The 22,654-nt window shown below is 42.5% G+C and overlaps 1 protein-coding gene across 1 annotated transcript in view; it reads right to left on the reverse strand.

Annotated features, from left to right (window-relative positions):
- The window catches only part of RHOH (ras homolog family member H), a 45,369-nt gene extending 39,855 nt beyond the window's left edge, over positions 1-5,514 (reverse strand). The window contains exon 1 of the mRNA XM_037064293.1: positions 5,231-5,514. The gene's annotated coding sequence lies outside the window, so the exon portion shown is untranslated. The remainder of the gene's footprint in view (positions 1-5,230) is intronic.
- Between the last annotated feature and the right edge of the window lie 17,140 nt (positions 5,515-22,654).

The raw sequence follows: 22,654 nt of genomic DNA on the forward strand, positions 1-22,654 counted from the left end.
ACAATGCCCCATGCCTCGAGTCCCCAAATAATCACAAATGCTGCTGCCCAGGGTGAAATCTTGGTTAAAGCACCGACGTGCCGTGAGGATCAAGTCAACTCCGCTCAAGTCAACAAATGTGCATAGAGCCCCTACGACGTGCGAAACCCAGCGCTGGGTGCTGGAGTGGGGTGGGGACACGAAGATGAAGGAGATGCAATTTCCCACTCACAATGGTCAAAAGTAAGGGAAGGAGAAAAACACGGACATAGAGGAGACGCTGTGAGTCAGGATCCATTCAAGCTGCCTCAAAGAATCCTGAGATGCAAGGGTCAGGGAAGAGGAAAGCGTATTAAACCATTTTCCCAGTTAAAATAGCCACTGAACACGGGCATGAATTCTCTCAAAATAGTCCAAGGAGCCTTGGCTGGCTTCCAGGAGGCCCCAAGGACCATTATCCGTGGGCCATCTTCATTGTTGCACACTCATATATTATGCACCTGGTACCGTGCACTGAAGAAAAGGACAAAAACCAAGACAGACATACTTCCCGTCCTCACAGTACCTATGTCCAAGAGTGGGGGAGACAAATAAAAATATTCAAGTAACTGCAATAATTATACATTGGGGTAACTAGTACAAAGGAATCAGAGAAGAAGCTGAGTTAGAGAGCCTAACAAGCCCTACATTCTAGAGGGGTCAGGAGGGCCCCTAAAGCTGTGACTTGAAGACTTGTAAAATAATGAAAATTATCTGAGAAGCTTTAAAAAATGCTAGTGCCTCGCCCTGACCAGTTGGTTTGGCATTGTCCCACAAAACAAAAGGTCACTGGTTCGATTCTGGGTTCAGTCTAGGTCAGGCGTGTAAGAGAGGCACCTGATCGATGTTTCTCTCTCACATTGATATTCTCTCCCTGTCTTTCTCTCTCCCTTCCTCTCTCTTTAGTTAGTTGGAGCATTGTCCCATAACCAAAGGGTTGGATTTTTGGTAGGGACACATTCCTGGGTTGCAGGTGCAATCCCCAGTCTGGGGGCTAACATTCCCTGGCCCGGGTACCTGGGGGAGGCAACCACTCAGTGTTTCCTGCTCACTTCAATGTTTCTCTCTCACCTTTCCTCTCTCTCTAAAAAGCAATGAAAAAATGTCCTTGGGTGAGGATTAAAAAATTAAATAATACATATTTTTAAAAAAAATACTTTAAACTGCCCTGTCTGGTGTAGCTCAGTGGATTGAGGGCCTGTGAACCAAACGATCGTGGTTCAATTCCCAGTCAGGGCACATGCCTGGGTTGCAGGCCACTTCCCAGCAGGGGATGCATGAGAGGCAACCATACATTGATATTTCTCTCCTTCTCTCCTTCCCTTCCCCTCTAAAGATAAATAAATAAAATCTTTTTAAAAAAATAAATAATTAATTAAACAATACTTTAAAATCTTGAGAGGGTGGAGCTTAGGTACTGATATTTTTATTTTTAAGTATTTTTTAGTTTAATTTGTCCGGGTTGTGTCCATGGGCTTCAATACAAACTCCCCCAATCATTCTAATATGTCACTAACATTCTGATAATGAGAAAGAGAAGCCTAGAGAGAGCAGAAGGAAGGACCGTCCACACAGAGACAAGAGTATGTACAACGGCCCTGAGGTAGGAAAGAGCTTGGATTGTTCAAGAGGGTGAATGAGGATTAATGTGTCTGGTATGCAGCGCTGGAAAAAACAGCGCAAGATGAGCATTCTCAGAGATGGACATTCCATTTCTAAGCCCATAAGAGACCCACGTGAGTCCGAGTGTTAATTTTTTAATGTGCAGGAGGCGCTCAGTCTGCCAGGTGAGATCTTTGAGCCCTCTGATGAGCACACTATGGTCTTCTAGAAAATTCTCTGTGGAAAGCCCGATCACCACCATGTTATTATCAGGTATGCAGAAAACATGGCTGGTGGGTGCTTTATTTACCTCCAGTTTTGGTCAGCAGAAGATTTAGGACAGCTAATAAAAATACATACACATTGGTAAGATACAACAAATTTTTAAAAAAGAAACGAGAAGATGAGGCCACCAAAATTAAGGTAAAACCAAGGGCGAGGCTGATGCAGAAGAGGTAGGCCATGTGGTTCCTAAGCTCTTAAGCAACTGGTATGCAGCGGCGAACACCAGAGTGCCCACCGGACAGAAATGAGTGCAGAGCTCCGGAGGCTGAGGTCCTCCTGGCTTCCCAGTGCTGAGACTGAAGAGAAACTGCATTGTCAGAGCGAGGACATCGCCACTGATGTGAAACTCCGTCCTTAGACTACACACAGCGGGCGACAACTCTTGTGAGGTGGTTGCTTGTCTTTCCCCTCAGGGTAGGCTGGTTTTCTCTCACCAAGGAGTCAAGTTAGAGGAATTTGGGGAGCGTGTAGGGCAGGGTGTGCCTGAAGATTCATACATGTGTTCTATCCCAGGACATGGCCTTGATGGGCCAATTTAATGCAGAGATGAAGAGTTGACTTCATATAGGCTTCAGAAAGTTCAGGATAAAAGAGTCTTCACATCTGAGCTTCCAAAAGATTGGGGGCGGCAAAGGGTTCAACGTTGATTGTACCTCAGCAAGAGACCCAGAGGCTTTCCCCGCGCCTCAGTGCCCCTGGGGAGAGCAGAGGCATCGGGCTAGGGCCTTGCCCACCCTCACAGCCCCTCCCCCTCCAGCAGAAGGTGCCCTTTGGGAAGCAAAGCGAGAGGCACCGCAAGCCTGGCTTCTAAGTCTAGGGCCTTGGGCCTCACACAGCAGGACCTGCATACACCAAGGCCAGGACAGACGGAGGGTGTCACCGGCAGGCCCAAGCACCCCCACTCCACCCCGACGGGGCTGGGAAGGGCACCGCCACGACTGCTTGCAGGTCTCCCTTCCCTGTCTTGGCCCCCCACGGACCCCCCTTCCTCTTCTGGTGGGCTGGCTCCCTCTCTGTGTGGACTTGTAGCTTTAGATGTTTTCACAGAGTCAGGCCTTGTGCCTCTTCCTGCTCCTCACGGTGAGAAACAGTCTATCTTCACCTATGACTTGGTCTCAGAGTGGCGTGAGAGAGGGTTGGGGACAGCTCACTACCCAACTTTCTTCCTTTCGTGGACATCTTTCTGTTTGCTTCTCCCTCTCTCCACTCGCCCCTCTGGCCGCCCCCCCGCCCCGCCCCATTCTTCTAACAGACCTGAGTAAGGGTGAGGAGGAGAAGCAAGTGACTTAAAATACATGTAGACACTATAGGCTCACAGATCCACACACACACAAATCCAAACATCTTGGTGTGTGAGTTCTGATGCTACACAGCCCAGCCTCGGGACAGAGGCGGGGAGAATCCTGGGGAATTCAAGTGGCGGGGAGGAAGGAGACTTTCTGAATGGAGTTCCTAGTAGGAAGCAGACCCTGTTAGAAGCCATATTCCCGGAAGCCTTCCTGGACCGCCACCCTGCCCCACTGCAAGCCGGGTCAGGCGCCTTCCCTGGAGCTCCCCCAACAGCCCCGAGACAGCCACTTGGGAGGGCCTGCCTTGCTCACTGGTGCATCACAAGCACTAAGCAGTCACTTAAGAACCATTTGCTAGGCACGGGCGGTGGTGGGGAGGTGGAGGGGAGTGGGACATCTGTAACAGTGTCAACAATAAAAACAAAAACCAAAAGAGCCATTTGCTAACCAATACATTGATTCTCTCATCTAATCTTCATGATAGCCCTCTGTGGTAAACATTTTAAAGTGTATTTTACAGCCAGAGACCTCAGGTGGTTAAGTGGAACTCTATAGCCTACGAAAAGCAAAATCAGCCCTAGCTCTGCACAGAACTGTGTGGGGAGGGCGAGGCAGCTGGAGCCCCAAGGCCAGGGGTCTGCTTCCCTCTCCTGAGTGCCCTCCTCTGAGATGCCCAGGCAACCAAAATCCACTAAAGGTAGAGACATGCTCTCTCGAAGCACCTTTGTTTGAAATGTCCTCTGAGGTGGCAGAAGAACAGCTTATTTTTTCTTTAACAGTCCCCTAAGGACAAAGACTTCCTTTACTGAGGATTTTTAAATAATATGACAACTCACTGTGTACCCTAAATTCACACAGAAACAGTGTTCTTGCTCATTGCAAAGATGTTCTGCCCCTTGTACCAGAGAGGACTCGGTGACAATGGTAATCATAATGAATAGTAAGCCTTGGAAACGTTGCCAGATCAATCATTGACTAAATTATTTCTACCCTGGATTAGTAAGATGCTTGCCTTCTTCTTACTATTAGCTTCTTCACTGAAATGATTTAGATTCAGCAGGTAGCTTTTAGTATTTTCACAGACCCTCATTTGTGACTTGTCAACTAATGAAATAAAACATTTCAGTGGATTCTGAAGATGGAAAATCTGTACTAAAGCCTGGTCTGGAGGCTTTGAGCTTTATACCCAGAGCATGAGTCATACTGTCGTTGTTCTTACCCCGCTCAGCGATACACAACTGTACTTAACCAAAACACGCGTTCCTCGTGACTGAGAGATCTCATGATTGCAAAATGTTCACTCTTCATGAAAGAAAGCACTTAGCTCTGATATGTAATGCATCAGTGTCAAACACATTCTTATAAAATACCCTTTAAGATTCTAAATGTTAAAATATCTTAGGAATGCCATCAGCTAGAAATCACGGAAATGACTTCCTCCTTATGCATTTTAATTCATTATGAACAATTGCCTCCAAACCAGATAATGTTGTTTCAAACATCATCTAGCTTCCTCTGCCAGCCATAACCATAAAAAACAGCATTTCCCCCACCGTTATTTTCATCATCTGTTTTTCTCCTTAACTGTTTTAATGTAACATAACAGATTTTGCTTTTTGTTTCAGTGGATGTCAGGTTCTCGGGATTCTCAACCGCCATTTGGTCTGCCCCATGTAACTTTGTTTATCTAGCAAACATTTACATCCTGGTTCACTTTATTACAGATCTATAACTCATAACAACGCGGAGCCTTGTTGCAGAAGAGGACAGCACCCAAAGTTCAAGCCGTGCTCTAAAGTTAAGGTACAACTTTTTCTTTTTATCTCTCAAAGCACATGTAAGGTAGCCAAATGACCATTCCCCTGGGTAGTTCCTGCACTTTTTCAACACTGCAGACACTACTCGAAGCACCTCTGGAACCTTTTTACAACACCCTTCAGACACAATGTAATAAGCTACAAAAGGAAACCAGTTCCATCCACTGCATTCTACGCACACAAGTTACTTTTGACTCAAAATAGAATCTGGCCACCCACCTTATTCGCTGGATGTAGCTCCCAGAGGCTGCTTCCCCAAATCAAATCCACCAGAAAAACGCTAAGATTTGCTACCATTGAAAAAATTTAAAAGAACGTGCCTCAGGCTCTGAGAGCAAATCCACAAGAGGAGTTTGAAACATGATGTGAGAGCAGTATCTTTGGGCCAAGTGCACGAACACCCAAGGGACTTCTGCAAAGCACACTCCATTCACTCTGAAGTAGAAGATCTGCCTCATTTAAAGAAGAAGCAGGAGAAGGCCGTGCCCACTTCTGCGCGCATTCAGGTTGTACCCGTTGCCTTGATAGGGATCTTCAGTTTGGGCTCAAACATCACAGGGTAACTGCAACTCTGCACACCTGCTCGGAGACGGAGGTTACAAATGCTTCAATACCAAGGCAAAGCCAAGTGAGTGTTAACTTGTCATCTTTTCAAAATAACCGATATCCTGCCCAGCTCCAGAGGGAACAGGTTGAAACTTGTACCCAAAGACAATCTGAAATTTTAGAGAAAGCATAAGTTGGGATTCAGACACAGCAAGATTCAAATCCCAGCTCCATTTACGAGCAAGGATGAGGCTCTGATCTTCCCATCTGGAAAATGGGTATAATAATGTCCATCTCAGAGCGGTTTTATAAAAACCGCTGTATAGTCCTTGGAATATAGTAAGCAACACACAGTGGCTGCTATTAGCCACCTGCGTTTTGGACTCTTGCCTTCTGGAATTTTTACCTTCCTCCCTGTCCCCCCTTTGAATAACAACTGCTGAATTTCAGAACCTGAGAAGCCTCGCCAGTGCCCAAATCCTCACTGAGCTAAGTCATACAAGCTTACACATGTGCATAGGATTCTAATGCCGGGTGTTCACTGTCTCGGCAGTTTCAGAGGATCTAGGTGTTTAAGTCAAGTTGTTAATGGTACTTTATTCCTCACGCATAGTCTGAACAATCACAGACACTTCAGAAACACCTTCTGAAGTCATCTGCTCAGCACACTGCAGACACATTAGGATGAGAATTTACCCTTTCCCTCTTCATTCAATGAATATCTATTGAACCCTTACTAGAATATTTTTTGAGCACTGTGCTCGGCTCTAGGGAGACAGCAGTGAACAATAACCACAAAAATAGAACAACTTGCCCTCATGAGTTCACGTCTATTGGAGAGATAAGCAGCAAACATGATAATTTAGTAATACAATATGTTACAGCAGACTGATTACTAAAAGGAAAATAAAGGAAGGAGGAGGGATAGAAGCTTGGGTGGGTTGCATATCTAACTAGAGTGGCCAGAGAAGTCCTCAGTGAGATAAGAGAGGTAAGTCTTAAAAAAAAAATCCAACAGCCATTTTGATGTAGAATGGTCCTTATGATCAGCATACACCCCTCGGTTTAGTGAGCATTGGACTTCTCCACACTGAGAGCTGCTTTCCCTCTGGGCCCGCCCCAAGAGGAGGGCGCTGATGCCCAGCCCTGTGCACAGCATCTCCCAGCGGCCATGCTCACCGCCCAGCCCCATCCTCCACTAACTGCTCGCTTCGCCTCCTTTCTGAGCCTGTCTGAGCCCCTTTGAATCCTTGTAAGCCACTTCCATGATGGACTGCAGACACATAGACAGAAATATGACCAGAGCAATGTACCTGGTGGAAAATTCCAGGGTAGTGGGAGCTTTCTAGACACAGCGCCCCTGTGCTATCCTGTCCTTCAGCTGCTCTCTACTGCCTTGGTCTTTTTTACCAAGTCACAATAATAACAATAATAACAGGCACACTGGCCTACCATTTACTGAGCACGTCACGTGGGCGAGTTACGCTCATCTTCTTCCTTAACCACCCCAACAATTTTTTATCTCTTCACAGAGGAAGAAACCAAGGCAGAGAGAGTGCATGTATCTTGCTGAAGGTCACACAGGCGAGAAATGGTACAGCTTGATTGGACAGTCCATCTTTGCATCTCTTTACAGTTGTAGCCAGTTGAATTTTGCCAGTATCGTTGCTACCCTTGACTACAGAGTACAGCTGTAGCACATTCATGTGAGTTGTTAGGTCTCTCACACCAGGTGGGTGGGTGCCCAGCCTCCCAAGCCTGTTTGCTTGACCCTGATTACCACACGGTTGTTTGACAAAGATTAATTTTAAACTTGAACAGTTGCCATTATTCACATCCAAAAGGATTTTTCCTTTGCATTAAAAAAATAGTTCTTTGTCCCCCTTTGTTTTACCCCCTAAGATGCTTCCCATTTCCTGCTTTAGTGTATGAGCATAAATTTTAGACATGTTCATTCATAGATGCTATTTTTATTAGCTGTTGCCACTATACAAATAAGCAAGAGGAACTTCAGCCCCTGCCGCCTAGTTGTGCTGGACGTGAAGGTGAAGGACATGTGTCCAAATGGTTTCAGGTGCACTCCAGGATAAAGCTCTAGGTGCTTTTACAGACATACACTGATTTATGGAAAAGGCACGGCACTGTCTTCTGAAAATCGCAAGAACTAGAATTGATATGGCTCGTCCGTTCCTAATCACACAAGCATTTTATAGGGAACATATAACTAACACAAGGAAGTTGAAAATAAGTTGAGCAGTGCCGTTTTAATTACATACAGCAGTTTTAAATGTATTTTTTGCAAAAGTGCCCAAAATATCTGTAGATTTTTGGCCTTGGATGAATGTAGTTATTTTTGTTTATGATTCCATTCACAATATTTAAAAATGGTTAAGAAAATTGGGGACCTCTTTCAGCTTACCAGAAAGTAGCAACAGTCCTTACGCTGCTGTTTACTTCAACAGAAAAATCACGTTTGACTTGTTGGCAAGTCTGAAATAGCCTGGCCTGAGCTTCGGGAAGCCAGATTCAGATAGATAGCTCCTTGCCAATAGCTCCCTGTCCTGGGAACACCCGCTTGCTCAAACGATAGACGTTGAGTCAACTCAGTAAGATTGTGAATCCTACTCACTGTAATACTGATGCAGACTTCACAGAGAGAACTAGTTTGAAACATCAGTGTGAACGTTTGTACTTATAAGTTGTCACTAGGCCCATAGGTTGAAATACAAAGTCACGTAACCCAGTTGAGACCTGACACCAGCTGGCTTTGCTTATCAGGAAAAAATAGTCATGGGCTCAATGAGAGAGGGACAGGCTGGACAGAAGAGGAAATCATTTTCTTCTAGAAGGAACCGATGTCATTTCTTTGTTGCTGTTAGCTCAGTCCTCAGCTCACTACACGTCAAAAAATATTTCATGATATGAGAGCATGCTCACAGTAATGCTACTTTTGTATCCTGCTTATTTTTCGAATACTCTATCAAGTGCTCACCACCCAAAGTCTAGTTTCCCTGTTACGATAGATTTGCTTCACTTTACCCAATTCTCTCTCCCCACCTTCCCCTCTGGTAACTACCATTCTTCTGTCTGTATCTATGAGTTTATTCTCTTTTGTTTTATATTCTACATGAGTGAAACTATGTGGGTTTTGTCCTTTTCCATGACCTATTTTACTTAGTTTAATGCCCTCAAAATCTATTGGTGTTGTCAAAAAGAACAAAATACTTAGTAATAAACCTAACAAAAGAGGTGGGGGACCTATACACTACCAATGATAAGACATTGTTCAAAGAAATTGAAAAAGATACAAGAAGTGGAAAAATATTCCATGTCCATGTTTTGGAAGGATTAGCATTGTTAAAATGTCCATATAACCTAAAGCAATCTACAGATTCAATGCAGTCCCTATATACCCCAATGCCATTTTTCATAGAAATTGAACAGAAGATCCTTAAATTGGTATGGCACCACAAAACTCTGAATATCCAAAGCAATCCTGGGTGGGGTGGGGAAGCTGGAGGTATCATACTCCTTGATTTCAAACTATACTACAAAGATATGGTAATCAAAACAGTATGGTATTGTGAGAAAACCAGGTGAGAACAATGAAACACAACTGAGAGTCCAGAAATAAACCCACACTTATATGAGTAAGCAATTTACAAAAGAGGAGCCAAAAACATACAATGAAGAAAGGAAAGTCTCTTCAGTAAATGGTGTTGGGAAAACTGAACAGCTAATGGCAAAAGAATGAAACTGGTGTCCTATCTGACACAAGGCACAAAAATTAACTCAAAATGAATTAAGACTTGAATGTAAGACCTAAAACAATAAAATACATATGAGAAAACATGGGCACTAAGCTTCTGGACATTGGTCTCAGATGTGTTTTTGTGAATTCTGACTCCAAAGGCAAGGGCAATTTATTATATCAAAAATAAATAAATGGCACTCCATCTAACTAAGAAGCCTCTGTACTGCAAAAGAAACCGAGTTTTCTATAGGTACCTATTATTTTTTTAAGCCAGATGGAAAAATTATTGTTGACATTTTTAATGTCATTGAGCAAGCTTATCTAAGTTTTCTCCACAAACCCTTTCATGCCTTCAGTTGCAATATGTTTTATGTAACAACCTCTGATTTTGTAGCAGTTGATGCTGAGGAGACTCACTGAACCACAGCTGAACGTTGCAAAGTCATCTTCCTCTCCAGGGTCACATTTAGCTGATTCCAACCAGACGCAAATTCCACATAGACTCTGAAACAAGAAATGCCACAGGTTTTTGCGTGACACCTCCTGAAGTCCTGTCTTAAATTTTCCTTAAGATGGAAATCAGAGCTGGGAGATACGTCTTAGGCTATCGAGCAGCTTTGCTTTCTCATGGGAAAGATAAGGGGGTAGCCAGAAATAGAAGAGTGTGGTTTCCGGGAAATTCACTCCGTGTGTGAGCTCAGAAAAAAAGAGGTAGTGGGAAATGCGCGACGCTCATCAGGGGGAAAACATGTTTGTGACGAGTGCACTCATGGGTTGCGAGACTGGGCTTCAGACTCAGCCTGCTGTTTTCTTGTTATTATTACACATATCATTGTAGCTGCATAATTTTTAATCATTTAGAGGAAAGGGAAGTATTGCTGTAAATTCTCCTAAATGAATCCTTTCTGTTTAAAAGGACATCGAAAATTATACATAAAATTTCAAGGTTAATCATAAACGAATATCTATTCTCTTTACCTTTTTAACCTCATAAACCTTTTAAAAAGCAAAATTTCTAATAGAATATTTTTTCAAATAACAATTTTAAGTTCTCAAGTTTTTATCAAAAACAAAATGGTACTTATAATTTCGAGCAAACCTATGCCTATGGTGTTTATTATTCAAAATATAAAATAATATTGTTTTTACTCCCTGTAAATCCTGTTTTTTAAATTAATGAGATTTTTAAAAAATGTTTTGGAAGGAAGATATTAAATTACCAAGTTTTCTTTTTAACTTTGAACTTTTGTTTTTGGGAATTAATTTGCAACTTACGAAGTACTTCTATGTGTATTATCATAATTGTTCCTTACAAGATCACTGTAAAATAAAAAAAAACAGCATTGTTATCAGTCTCAACAATCTCATTTTATGAGAAAACAGAAACTCAAAAAGGTTAAGCAATTTGGGTAAGCCCACACAGCCAGTGAATGAGAGAACTCTCTAGGTCAATGTACTTCTACAGCACTTTCCCTACCAGAAAACAAATTACTTTTCCCAACTGATTTCTTAAAGAAATCAGGTCCACATTGACTTAAAGAGAGATAAACAAAAAATCAAGAAAAATTTATCATTTCAAAAGGATCATGGACTTATTAATATAAAGTACCTATAAAATAAAATTCTAATTCCATATGAAAAAACTATTAATATATCTGAAAGACTAAAAATAATTATATAAATAATAGTGATCATCTATAATGATAAAATTAGAAATAATTTTTCAGTTACTTTCATATTTTCACACTGAAAATTTTAACCATCAATAAATATCAACTCTAAAATCAGAAAAATAAACATTACAAGTTATTATTATTTTTTTAATCCCCACCTGAGGACATGGTTCTATTGATTGTAGAGAAGGAGGAAAGGAGGGAGAAACATTGATGAGAGAGAGAAACATCAGTTGGTTGCCTCCTGTACGTGCCCCAACCAAGAATCAAACCTGCAACCTAGACATGTGCCCTGACCAGGAATCAAACCGGCAAACTTTTGGTTCACTGAGCGGCGCTCCAACCAACTGAGCCATGCAGCCAAGGCACATGTTATTTTTAATGAAGTGCTATAAACATACAGTTTATTCTCTTCAGTGATTTTCTAATGCATTGTTTCGCTTCAGTTTTTGGTTTGCTAGGAATTTTTTATTTTAAAAAAGGGCAGATGCGGTTTCAATGTTTTTTAAAAAAGTATTGTGAAATCACACTGCTATATTTTGAGGGCTTGGTTCTCTATTCTATTCCACATAGCAATATAGGGCAGGTTTTAAGACCTTAACCTAAAAAAACATTTCTGTGGTTTGCTTTGTCTCCACAATTAGCCCAGTGTTTAACTGTTACCTTGGATGACTACCTGCCCCAATATTCATTTCTTTTTCCTTGCTAAAAGAACCTCTATTTTGGAATGGGCAACATGTCCCAAATCAGGGGATGAATCATGATGTCCAGTCTAAGACAGTGAAAGAGAATCTTCTGGTTCCTGGCTCCCCCGTTTCCCTTGCAGCTATGGGTACCCACACGACCTGGTTCTAATCAGTAAAATATTCAAGAACGAATTTTGAATGTTCCTAGGAAAGGTGTCCCTAACCAGTTAGAGCAGGGAGACACAGTCAGAAAGCACCCGCCTTCCTTTCACACTTTGGGTGTTATCTTATGAGAAAGTGATGCTCCAAGAGCGATGGCAGATATCTTAACACAAGTGGAAAAGCCCAGAAACCACAGAGATGCAGAGACATAAGCCTGACATTGTAAACCCACTCACTGCCTCTCAGTTTTTATTATGTGAGACAACTAAATGCCTATATTACCTAAGCCAGTTAGTTCTTCTAATATGTGACACTGGATACCTTCTTACAGTGCAGTAACAAATAACAAAAATCTGAAGATGAAGCTACCAACATCTTACAAAATGTAACAAAAAGCCCTGGCTGGTGTAGCTCAGTGGATTGAGCGCGGGCCTGTGAACCAGAGGATCGCAGTTCGATTCCCAGTCAGGGCACATGCCTGGGTTGCAGGCCGGTTCCTTGCAGGCCAACTACCAGCAGGGGATGCATGAAAAGCAACCATACATTGATGTTTCTCTCCCTCTCTCCTTCCCCTCTAAATATAAATAAATAAATAAATTCTTAAAAAAAATGTAACAAAAAACCTTAGCCTATACCCAACCTAAACAGCCAAGTATAGAACAGCATATAGAAATGGTAAAGTATACACAATATTGTTTGCCAAATACAGGTTGGCCAAAAAATTCATTTGATTTTTTTCCATAGATGGCTCTAGTAGTGCTTAGTTGTCTTTAACTCCATTCAAAACAATTTTTGTTAGATTGTATTGTGACGGTTGTCATATCAGCATGCATTTAAAAAATAATCAAAATTGGTGAATTTTTATGTAGCCATTTTCATATTGAAGATGGAAGAAAATACACATTTTCAGCACATTATGCTTTATTATATTAAGAAAGGTAGAAACACAACTGAAACATAAAAAAAGATTTGTGCAGTGTATGGAGAAGGTGCTGTGACTGATTAAACATGTCAAAAGTGGTTTATGAAGTTTCGTGCTGGAGATTTCTCACTGGACGATGCTCCACAGTCGGGTAGACTAGATGAAGTTGATAACAATCAAATGGAGAGATTAATTGGTAACAATCACCATTCTACCGCACAGGAGATAACTGACATACTCAAAATATCCAAATCCAAGTTCTTGGTGAAAATAAAAATTATGTCTTTTATTTTATGGGAAAACCATATGGACTTTGTGGCCAACTCAATATATCTCAATAAAGCTGAAAAATATAAAGAAATGGTTGGGTAGATTATTTTACTGGGACATTACACAGTCATTTAAAAATAATATTTAGAAAGACAAGGTGGCCACATGAAGAGATGCTCATGATGTAAGGTTATGTGAAAAAAAAAAGGAAAGAAAGAAAGGACTTGGGGTTATATTTGCGCTGCGATTGTGGCAATGTTTTCAAAGACTGCGAGGAAGCAAACCCAAGCCACCGTGGAAATTGTCTTAGGGACAGAGACTGTTTTTATTCATTCTTCTCTTTTCTAAATATTGAGCCTCATAGGTTATCATTTTTACTTTAAAAATATAAAATAAAGTAACATATAAACAGGGAATATAAATCACTGTTAGAATTTATATTAAATATAAGGATATGTCATGGGCAAGCTAGGGAGTTTGGTTTTGACCCTGACTGGTGTGGCTCGGTGGGCTGGGCACTGTCCTGCAAAGTGAAAGGTCACCGGTTCAGTTCCCAGTCAGGGCACAGGACTGGGTTGCCTCCCATGTGGGAGGCAGCCATCAACATTTGTTTCTCTCTTGTATCCATGTTTATCTCCCCCTTTCTCCCTCCCTTCTCCCTCTCTAAAAATAAATAAATAAAATCTTTTTAATAAATTGTTTAGCTTCTCTATTGGCAAAATCAAACTCCCTAGCTTGACTTTCAGTCCCTGAAAGTCACTGTGGCCCCTGCCTACCCTTGGAGCCCGATCTCCCACCGCACATGCTGTTTCAGCCACGGTGAGCACTGTTTTGTGCTTCTATATAGGTCCTTGCTTTTCCTTGCCCACAAAGTAAACATCAATGGTTTGGGCAGAGACTGCTGGTGACTCCCCAACATCCCTTTCTTCAGTAATAGAAAATAATTCCAACTGAGCACATTGCAACCCACATTAAAAACTATATGGCCAGTCTTTCTTTCAGCTGGACATAGTCATGTGACTTGGTTCTAGCTACCGAGGCATGGGTAACCTTCGGGAATGTCTTTAATGGGAAGGGATGTTCTCCTTTGTCCTTTTCTTCTTGAACACTTATGTTTGAGCAGCCAACTTGGACCATGAAATAAAAGCCATGAGTTGAGATTGGAAGAACAAGATAGCAGAGGGGGCTGGGTCCCTGCTCAGCTGCAGCCACACCAGCCCTGGACTACCTACCTCTGTGTTTCATCTGTAGAGAAGGGAGAAAGAGACTCCTATCTTGCATATCCCATGCATTGTTTGGGGGTTTTCTATCATATGTAATAATCTAACCTGATCCTAACGGATACATTAATGTACAAGAGAAAGTGGTCACAAAGATGCTTTCAGAAGAGGGATGACAATAATATCTCTGAACTGCAATCCAGAAGAAATGAACAGAAAGTTGTGAGTTTGAGGCTGAGATGCAAAAGGCTGAAAAAGAGACAGGGGCTGGCCATACAGTGAGAAGCCAGGGCAACCAATGACTCTCTGGGGGAGGAATGGAACCAAGATTTGGCCAAAGAAGTTCTAGGAATAAAGATGACTCACATTAAATACAAGTCATCTATTACATTCTGCTATAATATAATTCCCTGATGTTACCACCAAACTCTCAGTAAAAATCTAATATACTCAGTAGCCTGGAGTGAGCAAGTTTTTTGGAAAATCAAGGAAAAAGGGTCAGGCAGAGAAAACCAACAGCAGAAGTGAAATGCCAAAAGGCTGTACATTCATTGGAAGCTGGATATCAGAGCTTATAAATGAGCAGCAGCCTCCCCAAATCTTCAGGAAAATGGGAAGAAATGCTATACTTCCTACTAAATATGGAATGATTTTTAGAGCCAAAATTGTGCGTACGTTAGCAGGTTTAATGATAAATTTGCATATATCTGCATATTTATCGCAGAAGCAGAGTCATTCTAGACATATTGTTTTGCAACTTATTTTTGTTTTCTTTTGACCGATCAATATGCTATGGCTATCTCTCCACATGGATCAAACTCATCCTTTCGTAACAGCACGGCATGCCATCATATGGAGGTACTGTCACTAACTTAGTCCATAACGAAGAAAACTCACTTTTGCTATCGCCACCAGTGCCACACTTGTACACAACCAACGGAACAGTTGGATGCGCGATGAGCTAGTAAGTGTTCCCGTGGAATAAAGGCAGGAAGAGACTTTGCGGGCTTTCAGAGTAGCTCTATTTTGTGTTGTAGCCGAGGTCACCAAATTACTTTGCAGAGCGGCCCACCAATGATGTATGAGGGTATCTCCTGGCCTCTGCCCTCACCACACCAGATGTTATAAATCTTTTTAGTTTTTCAGCTGAAAACTGGTATCATGCTAATTATTAGTGAGATTTGACATCTTCTCACATATTCACTAGTCAGTTCTATTTCTTTTCTGAAATGCATATTTATACCTGTGTTTGTTTTCTGTTGAATTCCTTATCGTTTTCATATTGGTTTACAAAATTTGTTTATATATTAAAGATAGCAATAATTTGTCTATATATAGTTTACAAAAATATCTCAAGGTCTGTTATCTTTTAATTTTGTTTATGGTGTCTTTTGCCATGCCCAAGTTTTTAGTTTTAGAGGTTGCTTAGGAATATTTTACCACTCCAGAATGTAAACAATATTTTCCTATATTTATGATCTATTGTTCTTTCAAAATTACATAGCAATAATGAAATAGTTAAGAATATTGTTTTCTGCAGCACCTGCCTGAGTTCAAATCTTGATTACACTGTGTAACCTCAGGAAAGTTACTGAGCTTCTCTGTACTTGATCTTCTCGGCTGTGAAGTGGGAATAATAATAGCATCTACCCCTCATAGGGCTGTTGCGAGGACTGAGTGCGTTGGCACACACCAGGTGTTTGGAACACTCTTTGCAACACAGTTTCCATTACTATTATTTTGCTGTGTCTTAATGACAGTCATTTTCCAAAATGTTTTCATATCCGATATGACCCACAAATAAACACTCTAGAAATGCCTCTGATCCTTATAAATGGTCTTAACATCCCTGCCGCCTGCCTATATCCATAAAAATGAAACTCCGCAACTGAAGACAGAAACCTGAGGGCTGCAAATGAGAAGGAGGCAGCAAATCAAATAGAAACACCAGCTGCAGAAAGTCAAGTTATGAGCAAAGAGAAAAGCGTAAGACAGGAAGGATGTGTTTCAACTGCGAGTCCTGTCCTGATGGGGCTGCCAAGCAGCAGCTGCCCAAACCTGTCTTAGCCCATCTGAGGCCAGCGTGCCGCTCACACTCAAAGGCAGCTATTTCCCATACAGCTAACCAACACATTTGGCAAGTCCCACTGGACAACCGTTTGTTCAAACCTTTCAGGAACTTTGGTTGGCCCTGGCAACTTTCCGTTGCTGTCTCAAGAGCCCGATCATTGTCCTTATTGAGCAGTGCTGCTGGAAAACCAAGACCGTGCATTGTTTTCACGTTGAGGAAGCACGCCCATGTTGTGTCTTGTCTTAATTTTTTTATTTATTTATTTTTAGAGGGAGGAGGAGAGAGGGAGAAAGAGAAGGAGAAAGAAAGGGAGCGAAACATCAATGTGTGGTTGCCTCTCACCCACCCCGCACTGGGACCTGGCTCACAACCCAGGCATGTGTCCTGACTGGGAATCCAACCAGTGACCCTTTGGTTTGAAGAACAGCACTCAATCCACGGAGCCACACCAGCCAGGGCCCATGTTTTGTTAATAATCACTGAAATCTACCCGAAAGGCACATGCTGCCCTGAGTACTGCTAGTTCTTCTTACAGTTCTTTAATCTCCTCCATATCTGTGAGTATATTTTTTGTGCCTAAAGCTGAATGTGTTTTTCTTTTCTTTTTTGGGTGAGTCGTGCAGGAGTTCTTATCTATAATATTTATATATCTTGAAGAACAGCTTTGGATTTTACATACCAATTCTTGTTATATTTTTCTTTTCTAATCCATTCATTTTTAATTTTATCTCTCATTTGAGTTGACAAGGACAGGGCGACCCCAGCAGACATCTAGGCTACACAGGACATACAAGTAGAGCTGTTCTCTCAGAGTGAGGCCTGCGAGCCCGAGGACTGAAGAGGAAATGGTCGAACGTAGAGCTGAGAGCTTCTGGAAGGAGACCCAAAGTCCTACACTCCACAAATGAGGGACCTGAGGTCAGAGAATGAGATCATTTATCTGACATTAAAAAGTTTCATGTCCTTTCACTGAGTCTGGCCTCTAGTTGAGCAAGAAGTCTTAAAAAACAAAGCAACAAAAAGCTGCCGCCTTCCCTCCCACCCTTCCCTTTGCGGGGCCCCAGACCACCCAATATTCCAAAGAATCTAGTCGAGCTTTCCCAGTCAACCCAAATTCTGAATGGTGTGGGAACTCTGTTTTCAAAGTTGAGCTTCACTAGGCACTGCCCCAGGCTGCCTCCTCCCCTGCAGGCAGAGGACTAGCGGGAAATTCTGGAAGGCAGAAAGAACAAGGCCCATTGCAGGTGACATCTGCTTCGAGGGCGAATTCTAGATACAAGTACATGGAGCTTAAGTAATTAAAGTTCCCTCGGTGAAAAAAGAGATGCCACAATTATTTGGGCCTTTTTTTATGGTCCCCAGTGTCGTATTTTCTTCCCGTCGCCCCTGAGTGATTTCACTGCCTTACTCCTGTCGCTCTCCATGGGAGCTGGGGGAGGGGGAGGGCAGCCAGTATCACCATGGGAGGTTTTTAGTTGAAATGATATACTCAGCACTCCTTGAGAAATAAACAAGGATCCAATCAAAGAAGAGGGGAGATGACGAAAGATAGAAAGGAATCTGGGAATCTAGTTTTGGAAGTGATTAGAAATGGGGACAGATGTTCATCCCATGACCAGTGACGAAAACTTGGACGAGCATGCCTGTCATAAAAGAGGAAAACAATTATGTTGTAGAAATCCGTATTATGGCATATGTGTATTACTGTGATAATTACTATTAATGAGAAAAGATGCATGGTTTAGCTTTCATTGCAAAATGTGGAATATCTGTGTGTGTGTGTGTGTGTGTGTGTGTGTGTACATACAGGGTCCAGCAGAGGTAATGCCTGCTTGAGTGTGGTTGGTAGGGTAATAATATGGGTGTAATAATTTATCATTTCAATTTGAACATTTCACTTAAAATGTCATATGATATGCCTGAGTGTTACATTGTTATGTTACAGAATTACAGGCTTGTGATTTTGTAACAAAAAAGGAATATTACTTGTGCCAGACTCCGTATAATATTATCCCAACTATTCACTTAATTCACATTCATAGCAAAAAAGTTAGACAGGAAAACCATCCAAATGTTGTCGGACTTTCATTTTGAATGGGATTAATGAGGAGTTTTTAAATTCTCTTCTCTTTCTACTTTTTGGTGTTTTTAGTGTTTTTCTCACAAGCATTGTTACTTTTAAATTCAGAAATAAATCAAGAAAGGCTTAAACCTTCAAATCTGTACCTTCTTTTCAATTTTTATTTATTTATTTTTAGGGAGACGGGAAGGGAAAGAGAAAGAGAGGGAGACAAACATTAATGTGTGGTTGCCTCACGCACGTCCCTCACAGGGGACCTGCCCCCAGCCCAGGCATGTTCCCTGACTGGGAATTGAACCAGTGACCCTTGGCTTTGCAGGCCGGTGCGCAATCCACTGAGCCACACCAGCCAGGCTATACCTTTTTTCTTATATTTAGTTCTGGAGGGAAAAAACAAGGAAGATGGAGAAGGGGAGTGGAAGGAAGGGCAGGGGAGGGTTGGCAAGGAGAGCAGAAAGTCCTAACTCAGAGAAGAGGAAGTATTGTTGGTTTAGCAGTAAGAGTGATACTCAAAACATTTAATGAGAATCCAGCCCAAGTTCCCCAGGGTGAGAGCACAATCTAATTGCTCCTAATTTGGAACATCATAGATTCAATATAATCGTTCATTTGGTCAACACACATTAATACCACTGTAGCCAGGACACATGCTGGCTATTGGGAGACTGTCATATTTGATACAACACATGTGGTTGGGAAGGTTGCAGTGACATGGTCACTCTCTGACTTCAACAGCCACAGCGGGCTTGAACTAAGCCGAACCCACGGCACTAGTCTGCTAGGGCTGCCACAATGAAGTACCGCCGGCTGGGGGACTCGAACAACAGAAATTCATCATCTCACGTGTCTGGAGGCTGGACACCCAAGATCAGAGTGTCAGTAGGGCTGGTCCTTCCGAAGGCTGCGAGGAAGGCATCTGCTCCAGGCCATTCTCCTTGGTTTGTAGCTGGTCATCTTTTCTCTGGCTCTCTCCACATTATCTTCCTTCTATGCATATCTCTGCATGCAAAGTTCACTTCCTCATAAGGACAGCAGGGTATATGGATCAGGGCCAACCCAAATAAACCCACCTTAACTTGATTATCTTTATAAAGACCTTACCTCCAAATAAGGTCACATTCTGAGGTACTTGGGGTTATGAATTTTGAAAGGACACAATTCAACCCATAATGCCCACCCACGTCTTAGAGGATACTCCAAAGCCAAACCTAAACGCCATCACACAGCCTTGACCTGCTCCTCTGGCCCTGCTGCATGAGGCCTGCCACTCAGTATTATCCCTGGGAGCAAAGGCCGCAAGGACACCAGTCACGGCAGCGTTGGGTTGGGTGCAAGACGGCACTCATCCTGCCAAGGGGCGGCAGCCTTGTCTGGGGCCTCGGCTCTGCTTTTCCTGTCTAGTCCCTGGTAGCGGGGACAGGCCCAGCGAACAATGACAGGAATGGCGTGCTCTGCGCTTTCACTTGGCAGGGGCTTGCCAAGGGCAGGAGACAGCCAGAGAAAAGCAGAAGCTGAGAAAATATGCAACCCAGCAAGACAGGCTACAACTGAAGGCTTCTGCCAAACCCCCAAATAACTGATAAAACCATTAAACTGGACACCACTAAAAAATATGCCAATCTGCTTTCACTGAAAGATTAAAACTGAATTCTCAAACAATTTCAAAAAAGAACTGGATCTCTCCATTGTAAAACATATATATTGTGTCATTTATTCCCTGGTACGGATCCCTTTCCAACACACCAAAGAGGAACTAAAGTAGAAAAGCCATCATGGAAGAAAATAAGGATATTTGAAATACAGTTGCACTGTCTTAAATGGCCCATGACACATTAACTCAATATTTAAGTTAATGCATAACCTGTTATAGCTATCGGACAGGAAATGATCTCCTCTGGTAACATCTGGCCAAAAAGATAACAGTTGAAAAAATACATGCAGTCAATAATTTCTAATTAGAGCACAAAAATGGATGAGTTCTGCGGAGCTCATGCATGTGTTCTTATTGGAAGTCTCTTTAGTTCATTTGCTGTCCTGGTAATCTTTTTTTTAATGTTTTATTTATTTATCTTTAGAGAGGAAGGGAAGGAGATAAGGAGAGAAACATTAATGTATGGTTGCTTCTCGTGAGTTCCCTGCTGGGAACTGGCCTGCAACCCCAGGCATGTGCCCTGACTGGGAATCAAACCACGATCGTGTGGTTCGCAGGCCCGAGCTCAATCCACTGAGCTACACCAGCCAGGCTGTCCTGGTAATCTTTAAATACGTCACCACAATGAGCACTTAACGTTGGGATGGTGAGTATGTATAAGTGTGTATAGTGTCTGAGTGGACAAAAACATTTTAAGGTTAATGATTGAGGGTAGATTAGAGTGAAGACTCCAAGCAATGCAACGGCTAAAATCTGATGTAAGATACACAAGCTCTCTCTAAATCTCAAAGGTATCTAGGTAGTAACCGGAATCTCACAAGAAGTGTGAACCAAATGAAAAACACTGTAGTGTTACCTACTCTCTTGCTGTTGCACAGAGTTCCTGGGCTAATTTCTGACCTCTAGTGGTCAAGTTGTAAGAGGGGCCTCAAATCTCTAAAGGTCCAAAAGGAAGACAGTGGCTATAATTTCAGAGGGCATTGGTCTCTTTGCCCCTGGGAATTCTGGGGTATTCGTGAATTCCTTGGCTGACTTCTGCTTAAATTTGATTTCAACCCTCATGCAAGAAAGCCTTATCCAAGAGCTCCAGACAAAGCAGTAGTCCTTGGGTTTGCATTCAGACTCTCTTCCTCTTCCCAGCCTCTTCAGAGGAGAAAATCCGAAAACAAGCAAGCAAAGAGAGGAAAGAAAGGTGCAGGTGGATGGTACATATCACTTAATCACACATAACAAAAGTGTTTCCAAAAACAAAAAGCAATACTGATCCACCAAGAGGAATGTGACATTTTGACATCTGAAAGTAATCCTTCCACTACCATTTATAATTAATTGAACTTAAATTTTTGAACCCACAAAGTAGACATAACCGTTCACACACTGGACCCACACATCAAAGATCACACCACTAAAGAGAAAGGTTGCCAATACAATATTCTTTAAAATAATAGTGGGACAGCCCTGGCTGGTGTAGCTCAGTGGATTGAGAACAGGCCTGTGAACCAGAGGATTGCGGTTCGATTCCCAGTCAGAGCACATGCCTGGGTTGCAGGCCAGTTCCCAGCAGGGGACTCACAAGAGGCAACCACACATTGATATTTCTCTCCTTCTCTCCTTCCCTTCCTCTCTAAAGATAAATAAATATTTTAAAAAATAAAATAAAATAATAGTGGGACATATATAAAATTTGGGAAGAGACGTGACTCAAATCTATTTCTGTTAACATAGGTAAGGAAACCAGAAATTCCCCAATCTTCATTCATCACAAGCACTCCCTAGAGAGAATGCCACTTGTGAAGCTCACCGCATCCGGCCGGCATCGCAGCCCTTTCCATCCTCCTAAATTTTGTCCTTTCAAATCCACATACACGCGCAACCCTGCCACACCCACAGTCCACGTTTCCATCTCCACTACTAGCACTTCCCACTGTTTGTGTGTACGTAGGCAGACATGCCTGCGCTTGTCTACCTCTGCGCTCCCCCAGCCCCTAAACCGGTCAACTGACTGCCTGCGCTCCTTCCAGAACCTTGCCACTCTGCCATGAAAAGGAGCCATCTCTTTCCCGATCTTTCTCCCAGTCCCCCCCACCCCGCCCCCCAGCAACCATGAGGGAGCCCGGGCTCCTCTGGAAGCCCATGTGTAAATGGTATTTGCTCTCGGAAAGGTCTCAGTTAACAGCCAAACTGCCAGACGTGTGAGGGAATGAGCTTCAGATAATCTGATTCCTACTGTAGAGTCTCCCCCGGCTTTCACAGCTTCCACATAAGGCCTTGGACACCCGGGGAAGCGCACCGGCACCTCCACTGTGCTGGTAGTCTCCGCTGTTCTTTGTCCAAATTCCTCACCCACAGACCTCCTGAGAATAACCAAATTGTTTTTCTACGTTCAGCGCTGGGGAACTTCATTACACAGCAATAGATACCTGGAAAAGGACTACTTCATCCTTTCTAACGGCTGCGCGTAGCGTTTCGTATGGCGTTTCATATGGATACAACGTACCTCGTTCCGCCCCTTGCTTTGCAGCGGCACGCACTCAGTTTCCAGTTTTTGCCACCACGAACATGCTACCATGTCCTTGAATATATGTATATCTGGAGAGTTCTGCTTTTA

Source organism: Sturnira hondurensis, unplaced genomic scaffold (genome assembly GCF_014824575.4).
Source record: "Sturnira hondurensis isolate 20B ecotype Veracruz unplaced genomic scaffold, ASM1482457v3 Scaffold0015056, whole genome shotgun sequence".
Classification (NCBI taxonomy): domain Eukaryota; kingdom Metazoa; phylum Chordata; class Mammalia; order Chiroptera; family Phyllostomidae; genus Sturnira; species Sturnira hondurensis.